Genomic DNA, 18,283 nt, shown 5'->3' with positions numbered 1-18,283 from the left:
ATAAAGGATCAACGAAACTATTGTTATCTCATTTGAGTTTTGAATTGCAGCATCTCCATAATTTGAGAGTCCTCAAACCATCCCCTTAATAATGTGAAATAAACTGAGATTCAGGAGTATTTTGATTGATCTCTTAAAAAAAATTAAGTGCATTTTCAAAATTACTCCAAACAAAAACTTCTTATATGAAAATGAAAGTAAAAAAGTCATGTTAAATAGTACTTTGTACAGTTTTTTAGTTATTTACTACAACACCCGGTATAGTTAAATTTGTTTATATTTGTAACACTAAATATATGTACTTTTTTTTATTGTATTTGAGATCGGATGAGATATTCATGACATTAAAAAATTGAACAATGTTATGTTACTTTAATTATAATTTATTATGTAAATTATATATAAAACAACATTTATTATTGGACAAATAGTTAAAGAGTGTATCTCACATATCAATAAGTTACAAGAGAAATATATATTTTAGTAATAGTGTATTTTTTAAATATATTTTACATAAAAATTTAAATAAAATTATAATATAACACTATAATATAATATTATAATATATTGTATATAAATTATACATTAAATAATTGTCATTGATTAATTAGTTTAAATATGATATTTCACGAATCTATTATTTAAAAAAGAGAAAAATATAGTTCATTATTATTTTGTCACTTAAATATTTGTTAGATAAAAAAAATTTTAAAAAAAACTATAATTTATTATATAAACTATGTGAGGAAAATATTTTCTACCAGCATATTAGTTAAAACATTGTCTTTTATAAATCAATTAATTAAAAAAAATATAAAAAGAAAAATTTAGTAGCAATATGTATCTTGAATGTCTAATATATAAAATTTTGAATTAAATTATAATACATTAATTATAATTTATTTTATATAAACTATACAAGAGATGAGATGAGAAAACAAATATTATTTATCGGTCAATTGCTTGTAAGTTTAGAAAAAATTCTATACAAAATAAAGTTGGTTTTTTATACACCAATATTTATCCACCTATGTTTACTTATATAATATTTGTACATATAAATGAGATATATAAATATTTTAATGGAAAATATAGAAGAAAATACTATATTTCAACTATTTCACTAGAAAACTGATTATATTTTATAATAAATTTTAAATATTTTAATTATAATAAGTGATATGGCTCGTACAAATACACAAATATTTAATTAGTAAAAAATAAGAGGTGCATAACGTGATTTGACAAGTGAAATTATTGACTTTTTACATTTAATCTATTAATTGTAAACATTTGATCCAACATGAACAATATTGATCAATAAGAGATCATGTTGAGTTTGATTCTTTCGATAAATCAATGTATATTTTTTATCCAACTGTTGAAATTTTTTTTTTAAGCTAAGTAACTAATTTATATTTAAGAAATTGATATTTTTAAATGTATAATTTTTATTGTGTAGTGTTTAATAATAAAACTCTCAATTAAATGATCAATAGATTTAATATCTAAAAATTTATGTCATATATTAATATATTGAATTTTACTTTTAGTAGGACCTTGATTGGTAGTTTTTTTTTTTTTCTCAAACATTGATTGGTAGGATTAATTATCTTGATGTTTTCTTGACATTTTCTAAATCGTGACTTATATTAATTAAATTAAAGTTTAAAATTTATATGAGCAACGGATGGGACAAAGATATAGCGGCTCCTCCCATGATTTTTCTCAAAAAAAAAAAAAAAAAAAAAAAAAAGTTTTCCCAATAATTTAAAACAAAAAAAAAAAAAAAAAAAAAAGGTTATCCACATGATCTAATCACCATTAATAAATTATTTTCCTTAGTTTATACTAACTCAATGACAGAATCACCGATAAACTATTGTTTTTGTTATTGTCTTTTGGTAATTAACTACGCAAGTTGTTAGTATCAGGTAGAGACTAGAGTCGTTAATTTTGTTGGTATTATTTTTTTATTCCGTATAGTTGGTTTTTTAAGTTTTTATATTTTGTTGTGTGTAAAAAAAAAAAAAAAGGAGTTCTTTAATTTTGTCTCGACTATTTTTTGGTATTAGTCACTTGACACTTGAAAAGTAGCCACACTCATGAGTTTGTTTTTACACAAGATATAGTTAGACATTTCTTTTACTCGTAAAAAATGTACTAGTTATTATATGCTATCAAAATTTCGACAGCAAATTTAAGTTTTATTTAATAAATTGTGACTTTTAAATTTGATATAGTTGAATTTGAATTTCAAGCTCCACCCCTATTTGAATCCAAACAAAAACCTCAGTCCTATAATTTGGAACTGTTAAAATGGCTATCTAGCCAGGTTAGAACCATTCTTAAACAAATTTTTAAGTTAATTTGATATTAAATTATTTTTAAATTTTTTATTTATATATTGTAATATTAAGTCTTGTAATTTAAAAAATGAATATTTTATGTATTCTAACATTTTTTTTAAATATAATATAAAGTTATCAATATTTTACGTACTTTATTTTTATCATGTTATGTGGATAATCTTAAGCTCAACTGGATTAACTCGTTACAGGTACATACTTTTCGAAATTAAAGTTAAAAATACTTTTTGAAATTAAAGTTAAAAAGTCCTATTAAAACATGCGTTTGAAACTTTAAAGCTTAAATCTTATGTTTTATTATATTTTTTCGATCTCCATTTGATTTAATTTATTTTTACAGCTCTACATGTATTTTAAGAAATATTAGAGAACCGTTTTTTCCCTGCTTTTGTTACCTGAAATTTGGCGACTTTATTTTCTTTTCCAACTGTTAAAATAAATCAATTAGGTGCAAAAACTTGTCACTTGATAAAAAATATTTGAGAGTAAACATCTATGTCGCGCTCTTGATTTGGTCACTGAATATAAATATTTTAACTTAGTTTTCATTTTTATAAAATGTTTCTCAAATTCATTATTTTATTTACACATGTTACTAGACAACATGAATTGTGATATGTGCCTGTTAAGTATATTGTTGACAACTAAAATAATACATAACTTTGTAGTTAGAACATTTTCAATTTCGTCAATACAAATAAGAGTAAAGGCCAATTTTAGTATTTAAGAAATTTTTAACGATATAGTGTAGTATTTGAAAAAAATAAAAATAATTTTTAGTCCTTAAGAAAAATATATCGAATCAAATTAGTCATGTGATAACTCATGTGATTTGATTCTCTTACGTGTAATTTCTATTAAAAAAAGACAATTAAGTATTTGACAATAATTAAAAATAGACAATTAAGTCTTTGATAATAATTAAATGAACAATTTAATCTTTGCAACAAAAAATTCACTAAATTATAATTTAATTTAAAAAACAACATCAGTAATATCTAAATTAAACCACAACAGTATCTTTCATGAATAGTACATGAAATCGCACCTTAAAAAACGCGAGCAAGAAAAACAATAACGTACCTTCAAAAACGCGAAAGTGAAGAAGAAAATGCAGTTTCTAAAACAAACGACAAATACACCAGAAGTCACACATTCATAATTGCATATTCATATGGAATCAAAAGAATTTATATCTTAGACTTGTGACTTATCTAAATTAAATAACACTAGAGTTTATTTTTCTCTAAATTGAGAGAAGAATTATCGTCTCAATTTATTGTTTTTAAATACTAAAATGTATTTTTAATTTTTTTAAGAATTTAATCGAGTCTTTCAAAAAAATTCATAGACTAATTTGATTTAGTTTATTTTTTTTAAAGACTAAAAAATAGGTCTTTAAAAATAATAATATTTCAATTTAGTCACCAATCTTATAAAATATTTTTCAAATTTATCGTTCTATTAATATATGTTACTAATATCGTGGACGATGATATATATGTTAGGTGTACTCTTGATGGTAACAGTCGTAGAGAAGAATACAAGATATTTGTAACTACTCCATCAATATTATAAACAATAACAAAATTGTTTTTATGGTGGTTAAAAATTCCAATTAGAAGCAATTAGTTTTTCCATTTTACGTAAAACATTAGTAAATTTACTTTATTGTTTTATTTTTATAAATAGTGAAAAAAAATTAACTCATTTTACTTTAATTGTCAAATATTGAATTATCCACATCAATTTTTTTTCTTAAAAAAAAAATAGAGCAAATATATTATGCATCATTCTAAAAAAAAAAATATTTTATAATTTATTAAACATTTACAAAATAATTTATATTTATTTATTTTTTTAATAATATTGATCAACCTACACCATATTATTTCAAATATTTGTCTTTTTATCCGCGTCAACTTTTTAAAATTAAAGAAAGGTATATTAGAATAATAGCATTAAATAGTTATAATTAAAATTTATTTATAATAATGACTAATTTTTAAAAGTTTTTTTTTTGTTTTGCTTATAATAAGGAGTGTGACAAAAGGTGAGTATAAAATTAATAAAGAAACAAATATTCTCTATCCCTTGCGCCTACTTCCTTCTCCTTTTTCATACTTCATCTTCTTCTATGTGTTTTTTTCCTTAGATTGTATATAGTTGTTTAAAAAAGCAATTGAGACAACATTAATATATAATTTTGATAGGAGGAAATTTGAGAAATTTTCAGTCGGTTTCTTCGTTTGTAACATGTGGTTATTCTGTATACATGAAATAGTAAAAACCAGTTATTTCTTCTTACTTCCTCATTCTCAAAAGATGTCACTTTAACAAATTGAGACATAAATTAAGAAATATAATACATTTTGAATGAGAAAATCAGAAAAATAAATTTTGACTTAGTTTACAAAATTACCCTTATTACTGGTACATGAAAGATATATTAAAGAATTGAAAGATGAAAGATTAATAAATAGTAAGTGGTACCGTATTCATATTGCATTGATATAGTAAAAATGTATTTTTCAACTAGAATGATTAATAAAATGGGATGGAATGAGTAGTATCTAAATAAGAATTTATTAGTTTGTACTTTTCAATTTTTGTACATAGAGTTTAGTATAAACCAAATGTGATAAAATATGTAGTAAAGAGATGAAAACAAATACGTTTTTCTTTTAAGACGTTCTTTTTTGTTTGTTTTAATCGCTTGATTTTCAAGAAAATAGAGTCTTGGAATAATTTGGTTGAGACTTGCCTTTTTCTTTTTAAATTTCTAAAATTAAAAATTAATTGCCTATTAATCTTTCTAGGAATGAAAGAGGGGTAGACGGGTATTGTTGAAATAATTTTCTTTTTTAAAAAGGAAAATTTAATGAATCTAGTTTGCACATAATCTATGTAAAATAAAAATAAAAATAGTTTGCACATAATTTAATACAATCCATGATTCATCAATAATGGCACGGAACTAGATTTAATAAATTTCAAAACACGATTTGGATTAAAGCCACATAATTATGTAACTGTTTGTTACAATTACAAATTATACGAATTGGACATGAATTAATTAATATACAGAGGAAGAAGATGCACCTCGCGAATCTAAACCAGTAATGCATGGACCTACTTTATAATTGACGAGTTTCTTTGAATTAGGAGAGTCATCAACAGAATGCTGAGGAAAAGGAAATCCATTAACAGAGGACTCTGTAGCAAAACTATATCGTCGATAATCGATTTTGTCTATATAATCATCATTAATTCTTCTAGAAGCTGCTTCTTCATCATTGTATAATTCGGTTTTGTAACGTATTGCAGCACCAGATGAAAGACAATGATACTTTCTACGATTTTTGTGTTTCTTGATTATTCTGAAAACCATAGGCAGAATACCCTCCATAATTATATCACAACAATTTCAAATTATTTCCTTCGTGAAGAATATTGGTTTTAATTAGTTATAAGTATATATCTAATTGTGTTGGGTTAGGTGAGTTTATATATTATGTTATTTTTGTGACAGATGGACAATTTAACACATTAGTTAAATATGAGTTTTGACTGAGCTAGCAGAGCATGCTAAATGCTATAATATAACTAATTAATGCTGTTTCAATTAAGAAGTTACTTAAATTATTTAACGACAATTTGACTTTTATGTGGTCTTATCTGTAAATGACCAAATTGAGATGTGTACAGATAAACAACTACTCATTTTTATTTTCCAACCTCATCATTTTGCAAAATTAAACCCCTCCTCTCCCCTGGAAAAGCTGCATTTGAACCGTAATTAGTATGAATGAATTAGTTAAATTTAGAAGTTATTTTTACTTTCTGCTATAGTTAACTAATTTTGAATTAGAGTAAAAAACTAAAAATAATTAGGAGTGTGGAGTGTCGCCATTCAATCTGTAAAATATGCAATTATATGTCTTTTTTTAGAAAATGATTCCATGCATCATCTAATTTTCAAACTCATATGTATGTTACTGTTTATTATCTGATTAATATGAGGCGTTTTATGTAAGAAATACTAGTAACATATAACATTAGAAGTTATAGAAAAATATGTAGGGAGATTGACTTTATATAATCTATTTCTTGTAAATTTTTTTCAATTGGATAATAAGTAGACTATTTTAATATTTGTCCATATGATAGAATATGAGATATTTTATTTTATTAAATAAAAAATTCATTTATTTTAAGCCTAAAGTGATTATTTTAGTAATGTTACCATAATTCCACCAAACTTGATAAGGGATAAGTTCACTCTCTTCCAAATATTTCCATAAATCGTAATCTAAATACACCAATTAGACGTGGTAACGGGACGGATTTTGCCTCCTTTACTCCGCACCTGACTAATGGAGAAAAATTTACATCTACACTTACATCCAAATATTTATACGGGTGCGAATTTTACTTCCTCTATCCCGCATCCAACATTTATATATCCACGAGAGAATACAAAATTAAAGTATCAATCTGTTTTCATTTGATATTATTTTATTGTTATGGTGTTATATTATAGAGGAAGAAAAAATATTAGTAGTAGAAATTCAACTTTAAATCTTTTGCATATACTTTATTTGGTGGCTGTTAGCCAACTATTGGGTTTATTATTCAATTGAACTTTAATTGTATGTTAAAAAATAAATTTAACATACAATTTAGTTTTATTATTTCTTAATCAAGTAACTACGAATATTGATTGCATCATATTTTTTAAGGAATAATAAAACTAAATTGTTTGTTAAATTTATTTTTTGGATCCGATGTCTTTATATTTTAAAAGTGATTCAAACTGAACTATAAACACCTTTCTATTCTTCTTTTTAAAATATAAAGTTGTAATAAAAACTAATGAAAAAATGAGTCATTTAATGGAAAATCTGGAACATTGTCAATGTTTCAGCAATTTCAAATAACAACAAAAATTTGAAATTTCCACATTTCATGTTTTCAAAATTATAAAATGTATTTCATTTTTTAGAAATTAAAACACTTACTTTATGTTTTGGATATTTGAACGAAAAATAAAAGAGATAAAATTAAATTTTAGAAATATTTTTGAAGGTGTATATACAATCTGGTGTGCTGCCAAAATAAAAAGAACAATTGATCTTATATTTCTGATATTTGTATTTATACTTCTATAAATTTTTAAAAATGTTAAATATATTTTAATTTTTTTTTATTATTTTATCAATTCAATTTTTTTTTACCATTTCAAAATTTCTGGACCAAACAAAATAAGATTTTTGGTAGATAAAAATTTTCTAGAAGTTGCTGAAAAACTATTTAGAATATTTCGAGTATATATATTGTTACCGATTTTTTTTATTTAAAATTTTCAGTACAAAAGGTTTCTATCGAAAAAGTTTTAAAAAAAATTCCCGTAAAGAAGGTTAATTTTTTTTTATAAATTTTTAAAGATATAGATAAACCGCTGCTATTATTTGATAAATCATACGTCGATATTACCAATATTTTTGACACGGATCAGATATGAATAATTATAATTAATATTAATATTGTAAAAATATATTATTGTGATCAATTATTATAATTTATTTTATATTTTATTTCATATATTTGACACAAGGGATGCTATTGTGAATTGCGCTAAAGAAATCGGTATAAAAATAAAGTGACCGTTAATATCAGAAGTTCAGATAAAGAGACAAGAGAGATATATAGGAGAAATAAATTAATATTATGTTGTGACAAAGGAGGAAAATACAAGTGTATTGATAGTTCAACAAAAAAGTGGTTGCCTTTTCAAGCTTATATCAAAATCATTAAAAGATGGTTCATGATGGATAATTAAAGTAACTTATGGAGTTCACAACCATTAATTACCTGATACTTTGAAGAGACATGCATTTGTTGGATGCTTAGACGAGGAAGAAAAAAAACATGTTAATGATTTAACAAAATATAATGTTGCACCGAAACACATATTACTCTCATTGCAAAACCGAGATAAGAACAATGTTAATCAAATCTCACAAATATATAAACAGATGAGTATGATTCGATTGCACGTGAGATGTCTCGTAAGACAGAGATACAACATTTATTCAAGTTAATTGAAGATACAAAATATGTATGTTGTTATAGAAAACAGAAGACTCAAATGTTATGAGAGATATTTTTTGAGGGTATAGGGGAAAATCTTCAGGGTAGAAGTTAGAAACTATGGGTTTAATCCATGAAGCCCATCTTCCTAAAAATAGGAAGGAAAAACTAATGGGCCATTCAAACCCACGTTGGTTGTTGACCAACAAAAACCTCACTTGGGCTCATATATAAACAAGAGAAAAAAACTGGAACTTTCTATGTAATTATGAAAGTATTAAAGTTTATGGTTTTAATTCACAGTGAAAATATCCTATAACTCTCTTTCCAAGTTGTAATTTATGGTTTTTTTATTTGATTGTATTAAAGTTTACAAAATTAAAATTTTGACTGAGAGTAAATTTTTCTATGTAAGTATGAAAGTAGATTTATTGATATTTGAAAATATTTATATTTGAAAAAGTCAGACCAAATTTGACAGTGATTGGTATTAGTTTTGGAGCCCCTTCTATTTATATTTTCTATAAATACATAATACTTGTGGCTATAAGATACAACTCATAATGTTTGTCTTTGGATTGGTGTATTTAGGGCACAATTGCTGGAAATATGTGGGAGAGGGAGATCTTAGGATTTATCAGGTCAGTGAAATATTTTTAGTTTGATTTTTTGGGTACAAATTTTAGTATTTTTATTTATTTATTTATAAACTCTTATTTTTATATTACCATATTTTACATAAAAGACTTCATTTTAATGTTTCTTTTATATCTCATATAATATATTGACCGGCGCCATTTGTGGATTACACTGATAATTTGAGTGATGCGATATAAAATATCTTCAATATATGCTTTTCAAAGAAGATAAAAATGATGATTTACAAACTATTTTTATATTGTCTTTTGACATTGACGTGAATACCAACTCTTGATTTTTAGCATCTGACGAAATAATTATAATTGACGTCGTTAAATAGCTATTTAATTAATGGTTTGGATTAAATGTCATTATAAAATAAGTTTAATAGTAGTTTTGATATTTTTATTTTTACTAATTTCTAGAACTGATTTTTCTATTTTAAAAGTTGGCAGTTTCGGTCGTTATCTCTCATATTTGACATATATTAAAGAATGTGACATACAATTTCATAATATAAGATCATTTAAATACATTGATTGTTCATATGTCATTAATTAAATGACAAAAAAAATTAAAGTTAAAAGTTATGTTTTTAGACGGTTTATTGCAGTTTCATGGATATTAATCATTTTGAATCATCATATCATATATAATATTATTTAAAATACATCATGCTATTTTTTAGTTAAAAAATCAGAATGATAATCAAATCTATAAATTTTTAAAATAGAATAATTAATTTTATAAATTGATAAAAATATAAAAACTAAAACTACAATTAATCTAATGATCATTAAATCCTTCAAACAAATAAATTTCAACACAAACAAATTTCAAAGAAACAAAAAATAGTTAACAACGTTAATTTGCGGAAAACTATTATATAGTAATTTTGTTGTGTGGTTAATATTCGTGATGCTAAACACTTTGGTAATAATTAATGTTGGCGCAACTAGCAAACCTAAGGAAGAGGTTCGTCATCAAAACTAAATGAAGCCAAAGTTTATAATCAACGGTTCTTAAAGTCGACTACTATTTTTCAGAGTTTCGCATGCATTGATGTGCTATATGTGAATTTCAAAAACATATTGCTTCATTGAAAGAGCATAGGTTCAAAACCACCCTTCCCTAGAGCAAGGACAAAGTCAATCCAAACTAAAATTTTCAATGAGTCACTTTAAAGCAATTGGCCATGAGTTACATGGGTGGGTAAATTAAAGTCTTAATCACTCACATTATAAATAAATACTCTTATTAAGTACACAACAAAGCTATTTGTACATGTTGTGTCGCTATCGTGATAGTTCATTTTGGAGTTTGTGGCTAGTAAAAGAGATGTGCACTTGCGATGAAGTTTCCTAATAGAGATTAGTAAAGTTTTCCACTATATGCTTAGTTTGTTTAGGGTATGTCATATATATATATATTTTCTTTCATGTCTTTTGTACTATTTGATAACACATTCTAGCATGTGTTAAAGCAAGAAAGGATAAAGAGACGTGGAGAGATAAATATGTTGGTATTAATATATTAATTAATACAAGTTTTATTATATACTATATATATTGCAAACACTAAATAGTCAAATAAGAATGTTATGGATATAAAAAAATATAATATAAAATATTGACAATTTTAAGATTTACCTTATATTGATTTATAAAAAACTTAAAAATATCATTAAAAAAATAAATGGAAATATCTAAGTCAATTGGTTGATAGTTATTCGACGACGATATTGAAATACAACAATGAGACGGATAGTGAGCATCATTTGACATATTGTTATTATTTCTCAATCTAAACTCGTTAAGTCTAAGACAATCATCGGAGAGAAGATGCAATATATATGTGTCTTATATATCGAGGATCATGGCCTAAATATATAGTGATGATCAATTAAGATTCTCATTATTTCGAAAATAGATAATTAGTGACATCCACTCATAATTGAGCCTATGCCGATGAACCAATTGTTTAATTAATTATTCTATAAGAAATCTAATTATTCTTGTTATTTGATTTGATCAATAATCAATTAAAATTCTTATAGAATGATTTTAAAAAATCAACAGTCTTCCACTTAGTCAATATATCTTATTAAATATATCAAAATTTCTTAATTGCACGTCTAAATATTATTTATCTTTAGAATTTATCTTTCCAATTTAGTTAATCTCACATAGCAATTATGTGACCAATTCGGTTGTTGTCACCAACATATAAAGCGACTAAACCACGACAACTACACTCCACACCACATTAATGCATTTGATGACATAGATTGATATGAATAAATGATGTGAACATTTTATGTAATGTGATTTATATATTTATATTATAACTCATAAATTTTATTTATGTAGAAAATCATAACAATAAAATCTATATTGATTCCAACAAACAAAAGTATAGAATATAAAGAAAGAGACACTCCTACTGATCTAAAACATCTTGACAACACCCATATAGAAGACTTTAAGTGTCAAATATTTTTTTGGGTCAACTAACATAAATTTTTTTATCCATATATTATATACTTAAAAAGCGATAACATGTATGTTAATATGTTTTATAACATTTTGTTGGTGAAGCATTATGGGAATGATTTATGTTGCAATATAACTTGAGTTGGTCTTTCAATGTCTTTTATTACATTCAATCAACTGATATAAATAAATTAATTATTTATGAATTAAGATGTACATCATGATCTCTAAATTATTAGATATTTAATTTGTGGGTATAAACTTTATTTGTGTATAATCAAATGAGTTGTTTGCAAAGTTTGTAATATTTTTGGTGATATCTTATTATTTTTCGTTGTATTATAGATTGAAGTATTAATTGTTCTCTCAATTAATTTAATTTGTTTATAATAATAATAATAATAATAATAATAATAATAATAATAATAATAATAATAATAATAATAGACTACAATTGAAATATATATATAATTAATATAATCACTTGAAAATGTCAATTATTCTAAGTTTTTTAATAAATAGATAAATTATTATGGGTCGACAAAGATAATTTTCTTAATGCACATTGTAATTATTCATTTTCTCATTTTAAATGTATTATTTACTTTTTACTTTCAAAAATTTTATTATTTTATAATATTAATATAATATTAACTACTTTTTTCTACTAATATATTTTATTTATTATTTTTCAACACGTCAAATTTCTCCTCTAAATACAATTAATAAGAATATATTATAAATAAAATTCATTTTATTATTAAAATCAACCAACTAATATTTTTTGTAAAATTATAAACGAAACTGTAATTACTTAGAAATAAATTATTCTCTTTGGCATTTGGACCCGCTCATAATAGTAAAGGAACATATAATATATAAAAATAAAAAGATAAGCATAAAATATGAATTAAGAGTTCGGAATAAATGATTGGCCATGTGATTAGGTATAAGCGAAGATATGGTGCTGATTGGTGGAAACTTATCCACACACTACCCAAAGGAAGGAGAGAGGCGACATCCTCATATTCAACTCCTACTTCCTTGAACAAACAAATTCAATCAACAACAATAACTCTATGTTCGCCCATAAAAATACAATATAAATACTCCCTCCATTCATTCACTTTATTCTTTTTAAATTTCTATTTTCCGTATACAATTATAATTCAAACAAATGTTTCTCAATGTAAGTTAATTTTATACATTTTATAAAAATTTATTATGTTATATGTCATATTCATTCCATCCAAAAATAATTAATGTATTTAATTATTCTATAGATATTAAGATATGATGATAATGACATAAAAATAATAACAATTTTACTAAATTTATCATCATATATTTTATTCATTATAAATAGAAAATACAGAATAGTAATTTGAGAATAATATATATAATATTAATTAAATAGTACAATTTAAAAAACAATAATTATAATTATATTAAAAATGAAAAATATAATTTTTTGAATTAATTCTTTTTTATAAATATAACAGTTATTATGAACTAAAATAAGTATAATATAAAATTTGAATCATTTAAAGTCAAAAAAATTTAACGTAAAGTTGTTATTTTAATATACTCGTGATTTATTATAGTGTATCCATATCATCTCTTTTGAATTTGTCAATCAATAATTTATATTATTTATTTGAATCTCTATAATGAACAACTTAAACAAATGAGTTTAATTGGTCACTTAAATTGTTTACTTTTGTTGCTTACTTTATACTTTTTTATGATATTTTTTATAATTGTTTTAGCAATTAAACAGATTGTGGTGCAGTCTAGAAATGGTGGCCTCTGATCCAAAACAAAAACATTTTCGTACACGACACTCACCTTGATACAGCGGCAAATGCTCGATCGGGATGTGCAACAAAGAACACAAGAGATCTAAAATGTTTGTTTATTGTATTTTTCAAATTTCACCCTATAATATTGTAACATTTCAGATATTCATGCGTTTTAATTGACTATTTGACAAAATGGTGAGGAAACTTATAACATATTTTTTCCGGAAAAGGAGGAGTAAAGGAAATGCTCGTCTACGTTGCCTTTTCCTTATTTATTTCAATTTTTTTATTTGTTTATGATAATTCACTTTTTTCGGATGAAATAATTCAATGTCTTTATTTTTATTTTTATAATACTATGAAGGAAGACATAATAAAAGGAAAACTTCAATTTTTTCCATTTCTGTAATATCTTGAAATATTTAAGATATAAGTAAAATAATAAAACATCTGTATCAAATTATAAATAACACTAAACCAAAAATATTTATTTGATACACTATTATATATTATCTCTTTAAAAAATATTTTTTTTAATTTGAGCTGAGTTGGAAACTAATAAAATAAGGTAAAAATAAAAAGTAATTTACTAAAGTACTTTTATAATATATAATTTAAAATATATAAAATTAAAATCAAATCAAATATGAATATATACATATATAAATTAAAAAATAATATAACTGATAATGAATTTAAAACTAAATATTCATAATAAATGTTTTAAAATATTTTTAAAAATATATATGATTTTATAATTTTATATAATCTAATAAATTTTTATTAAAAATTAAAAAAAAGTAGTATTAATTTTATTTTTTTATAAATAAATTTAGTTTCTTTTAAAACAAATTTAACTCTTACAGAGTAGTTTTTCTATTTACATACAATGTGTATATATCTTTATTTAGTTTATCTAATAAATTAAATATATTATTTGGCTGTTTAAAATTGAAATTGTCTTTTTAGAAGTGTCAATAGATTTTTTTTAAATATATAATTATTTATACCTTAATTAACTTAATTAATTTTATTGTTAATTTATAATATTTTAAATAAAGTATTATAAATTAATTTGAATAAAACAATGCGTGTTTGATTACAATGATAATTTAATCATTTAAGTATGATATATATTATATCATGCTATTATAAAGTGTATATTAAATATATGATATAATAAAATAAAGTTATCTTGTATATATCATGTGTATTAAATATTTAACATGATAATGATTATCTTGTCACCAATATATCTGTATATGACTTTATATTATATCATTGTCTCGATTCTACTTTGCACACCTAAATGAATTAAATTAAGGAATATAGTTTCTAATGAAAAAATTAAAATAAAGATGGATTCACAATATTTTTCTAACGATTTTAATTTTCTTTTGAATAATAAATTAACATATTTTCTACGCTATACTTTTCAACATAGTCTCATCTACTAATTAAAGTTAATTATACCCCACTAAATTTATTAGAATCCATGTAATTCCGTAAAAACTCATAAATTTTAATCGATAGAGTAAAGTGTGGTCTAAAATTGAAATAAATAATAATAAGAGTGTGTTACAATGTTTATAATACATAGTACTCCCTTCATAATGGAATGCAAAAAAAATTAGTCTCTATTTAATCGAATAAAATAAAGTAAAAATAAATAATTTATCTCATATTTAATGATAATATTTTTAAGTATCTCATATTTAATGATAATATTTTTAAATTACCTCTCATTTAATATAATTTTTATATCTCTAATGATCCAATTTATCAATCTTCAATAGTAATTTAAGCAATTAATAAACTTTATTTTTAATTGAAACTGCATGGATTAAATGTGATCAAATTAAACATATTATTGACCAATTTATACCCTTGTGATAAAATCATATATATTTTTTATAATTAAAAGTCTAATATCATATTTGATTATATTTTAATTTTGTATATTTTAAATTATATTTTCTAAAAATAATAAATAAATAAATAAATAAATAAATGATTGGTTTATCCTAGTATACTTATTTATAATTTAATTCATATTTAAGATAAGAATTTTAATCAGAGAAACAAAATACAAAAGTGAATAGGATTAATTTATTGGATAAGTTGATCTCAACAAACATTGTATAAACACAATATCAAATACTTATTTCCTATCATGTTTTTTTTTTTTATCATATTCACCAAATGAACTTTTGCATTAAAAAACGCACTATTTAGATTTTCAAAAAAATTCGGTCAAAATAAAACTCATCTAAACTTTACATTTAAATTTTGTTTTACTATTCTTTTACATTGATAATACATGATCACATGTTTAAATTTTTTACTGAGAAATTACAATCGCATAGTGTTTATTATTTATAAAATTTTGTCAAAAAAGTTTATTTTTTGTAAAAGAAAAGATGTTTGTAAAATTAATTTTGATATATCAATTAATAATATAATTGATTTTTTTGCTACACATGTTATAATATATAAAGTGAAAAAATATCATAAGAATCTTATTTTTAATCAAATTAAATAAATAAATAGTCGATTAATAATATAATTAATTTTTTTGTTACACATATTATAATATAAAAGTGAAAAAACATCACAAGACTATTGTTTTTAATCAGATTAAAGAAATAAATAGTTAAATATTCACAAGAAAAAATTTGTCGTTGAAGATAAAAGGAAATTTACGAGAGTAAAAAGAAAAATATAATGAAAAAACATTAAAAAAGAATGAGAAAACAGAAATAAATAAATTATTATGATACACAAATGCATTGCATAAACTCCGGTTCAGTAAATTGTCCTATGCAATCTGAGCCATTCTTGTTGTTTTTTAAATTCGAAAACCTTTGAAAACAATTTATGCCACCGGAAATATTACTAGGTTGAGTCGCGGACTAGGTCGCTCTCTTTAAGAAGTTTTGAGGCACTGCCCAAAATTGTGCAAGACAGACTATCAACTACAAAGTCCCCAAGATAAAACAGCTCAGATACTCTGTATCGGAGTTCTACTGCACTGTAGAAAATCGTTCTAGAATTACACCCTCAATATGGCAGTCTTACGACTGACACTCGTAATATGGCATAATGACCACTCGAAAGAGATGAAGTAGTAAGAAGGGGGATAAGAGAGAAAAGCCTCATATACGGAGAGCTTTTGGTGTGATTTTCCAACTGGAGAGAACCCTCTATTTATAGAGGAAATCCACAACTGGATCTGAGAAATCCATGGATCACCAGAACGTGCGCTCCAAGTAGTGACCCTCAGAAACGTGCGCTCCAAGCCCCCAAAATGTGCGCCCCAAACTCAGGAATTTGACTCTGACTTTTGACCGGACAACAAGGAAACGTGAGACCAAAGATTAGGGTTTTGATCGGGCAAAACAGATTAATTAATTTTAAAGAAAAATATAATAATACACCACAAAGCCAAAACCAAAGCCCAACCAAACCGGGCCGGACGGCGGCGGCGCGCGTGTGTGATGGTCAATATTGCTTGCGTTCTCCCTCCTCCACCTTATATACCCTACTAGTGTGTGGTATCCCTCCAATGTGAGATTTCTCAATTTTTTCATTTCACAACAACACTAGCTCTCATAAATATTATCATTATTTCCAATAAACCTTCATTAAAAGCATCATCATTTTCAACAATTGCATAAATCCAAAACGATTAAGTCTCAATTATTATTTTTATTTATAATAATTGTGATATATTTATTAAAAAAAAATTATATAGAATCAAAGAAAAACTCAAATTCACTGAGATTTGATTTACTGTAGAGGAAAAAACTAATTGCATCATATTTTATTTGGCTCAAGAATAACTTTTAGTCAGTGAATGAATGAGACTGTAAAGGAAAAATGTTGTTAATGACTATTTATGATTAAGAAGTTTGTTTTGACATGAAAACAATGATTAAAAATGTTGTTATTATTATTATTTTTTTTTATGTATATTATTTGATAGTATATTTGAAAGTTATGAAATGTGATTTAATAAGGTGTAATTCTTTTCTTTTGAAATGTGATTATTTGATAGTATATTTGAAAGTTATGAATTTAATTCAAAAAGTATTTGAATGATTACTCTTTTTAAATACTTAGAAGATTAGTATTAACTTAAAATATATTTAAATTTTATTTATAATTTATTTATTTTGATGGATTTAAATAAAATAATTTAAATTTTTATATTTCATTCAATAAAAATAAATATTTTAAAATAATTTATAATTATTAAAATTATATTTTTTTTTATTAAGGATTCAAATTTTTAGATTGAATCAAAACGATCAAAATCATTCAACCGAACTTTTAATTACCAAGAACCTCTAAAATTAACAATGACAATGCATGTATTTTTTCATGGGATGAATAGTGCATTATTTTTAATAAAATGAACAATGCATATATTTATTGTTATTTTTCTTTTGACAAAAAATATTGATGTTGTGCAAAATGATAAAATGAATTTTAAAAAAATATTATACATTATTTAAAAAAAAAATATGTAACTGTTTCACGAGTTTAATTTTTGTACATTATTAACGTAAAATATTTTATTCAGTCTACAAATCATGATACAAGTGAATTTATAAATAATTATAATAAAAATCAAATAGTATTAATAATTTATCTGTTGTGAATAATTGATAAATTAATTTTTTTATACCTATGTATGTAAATTAAAATTTTATTTTATGTACAAACTAAACATATAATAGAATAAATATTTATGATGAGAATTTTTTTTCAATATTATTCGGATGGTCATATTTCCATCTTTCATAAAAACAAACTAAGTTTCTACAATGGAATATATATATATATATATATATATATATATATATTTTTTTTTTTAAAAAAAATA

The 18,283-nt window shown here is 23.3% G+C and overlaps 1 long non-coding RNA gene across 1 annotated transcript; it reads left to right on the top strand.

Annotated features, from left to right (window-relative positions):
- Nucleotides 1-9,002: 9,002 nt before the first annotated feature.
- LOC140920991 (uncharacterized) lies at nt 9,003-13,588 on the top strand. The gene is made up of 2 exons (XR_012163808.1): nt 9,003-9,103; nt 13,374-13,588. It is a non-coding gene; the product is annotated as an uncharacterized lncRNA (long non-coding RNA).
- Nucleotides 13,589-18,283: the final 4,695 nt, after the last annotated feature.

Source organism: Cicer arietinum, chromosome 6, assembly GCF_000331145.2.
Source record: "Cicer arietinum cultivar CDC Frontier isolate Library 1 chromosome 6, Cicar.CDCFrontier_v2.0, whole genome shotgun sequence".
Taxonomy (NCBI): Eukaryota; Viridiplantae; Streptophyta; class Magnoliopsida; order Fabales; family Fabaceae; genus Cicer; species Cicer arietinum.
Note: the sequence above shows the minus strand (reverse complement) of the source record. Positions and strands in the feature narration are given on the sequence as shown.